The following is a 1,678-nucleotide window of genomic DNA, read 5'->3' on the forward strand; positions in this document are numbered from 1 at the left end:
TTTTTTTTTTTTTTTTTGAGACAGAGTCTTGCTCTGTCGCCAGGCTAGAGTGCAGCTCACTGCAACTTCTGCCTCCCAGGTTCAAACAATTCTCCTGCCTCAGCCTCCAGAGTAGCTGGGACTACAGGTGCACACCACCACAGTGGGCTAATTTTTTGTATTTTAGTAGAGATGGGGTTTCACCATGTTGACCAGGCTGGTCTTGAACTCCTGACCTTGTGATCTGCCCACCTCGGCCTCCCAAAGTGCTGGGATTATAGTCGTGAGCCATTGCACCCAGCCAAGTTTAATTTTTTAAATGGCAAATGTTAGAAACAAATGCTTGTTCCTTAGTGCTGAAAGAAGAACTAGAGCTCAGACAAGGAATTTTCTCAGCAAGGCTATTTACTTCTAGAGAAGGGTGTGTCTCACCAATGGAACAATGACGAGAGCACACCTGAACAGGAGAAGGAAAGGGGTTTTTATCCCTGAGGAAGTTATCCCCTACTTCTGTGTCATTCCCCTATTGGCTAGGGTTGGACCACACAATCTAAGCTAATTCCCATTGGCTATTTTAAAGGGAGCAGGGGGGTGTGAGGGCGATCTGGCTGCGAATGTGTCAACCCATTGATCGCCAGGGTTGATTCGGCTGATCTGGCTGGCTAGGCGGGTGTCCCCTTCCTCCCTCACCACTCCATGTGCGTCCCTCCTGAAGCTGCGCGCTCGGTCGAAGAGGACGACCATCCCCGATAGAGGAGGACTGGTCTTCGGTCAAGGGTATACGAGTAGCTGCACTCCCCTGCTAGAACCTCCAAACAAGTTCTAAAGGGAGCAGGGGTATGAGCCAGAGTAGCGGAGCAGGTAGTTTGGTGGGAAGGACAGTTACAGAACAGGTAACTAAAGGTGACTCAGATCAGGTGACCAGGATGAGTCAGGACAGAGCAGGTGACCAGGGGAACAGATGTGAACTACTGATTAGAACTGGCAGGAAAGTTGTTTACTGAAGCTAGAGGCAAGGGGGCAAAGAGAAACCAGGAAGTTAAACTTTAAAATGAGGGACAAAGAATAAGAGAACTGAACATACTGACATACTGATTTTTTGAAGAGAAACTTGGGGCTCGCTATATTTAACAGCAAAGATGGCTGGGTGTGGTGGGTTATGCCTATAATCCCAGCATTTTGGGAGGCCAAGGTGAGAGAAATACTCAAGCTCAGGCATTGTTGGAGAACAGCCTGGGCAACATAGGGAGACCCACCCCCGCATCTCTGCAAAAAACATTAAAAAATTAGCCAGGTGTGGTAGCATGCACCTGTGGTCCCAGCTACTTGACAGGCAGAGGTGGAGGATCACCTGAGCTCAAGAGGTAGAGGCTGCAGTGAGCCATGATGGCGCCACTGCACTCCAGCCTGGGTGACCCTTGGAGACAAAGCAAGACCCTGTCTCAAAAAAAAAAAGCAAGGCCAGAGATGCCGAAGCTGCTGCATTGGAAAGAGGTTACAGTCTGCGGCTCAGGTTCCTGACTTTTTACTGTCTGGGGTTCTTTTTATGACCATCATCCTTTACCACTTAGGGAGGCTGTCTCCGTCAGTCCCAATCAGCCTCGTTGGGTCCTGCAAGGACAGGAGTGGAGTATAACTGAATGGTTTCTTTTTTTTTTTTTTTTTTGAGACGGAGTTTCACTCATGTTACCCAGGCTGG

Source organism: Cebus imitator, unplaced genomic scaffold (genome assembly GCF_001604975.1).
Source record: "Cebus imitator isolate Cc_AM_T3 unplaced genomic scaffold, Cebus_imitator-1.0 Scaffold609, whole genome shotgun sequence".
NCBI lineage: Eukaryota > Metazoa > Chordata > Mammalia > Primates > Cebidae > Cebus > Cebus imitator.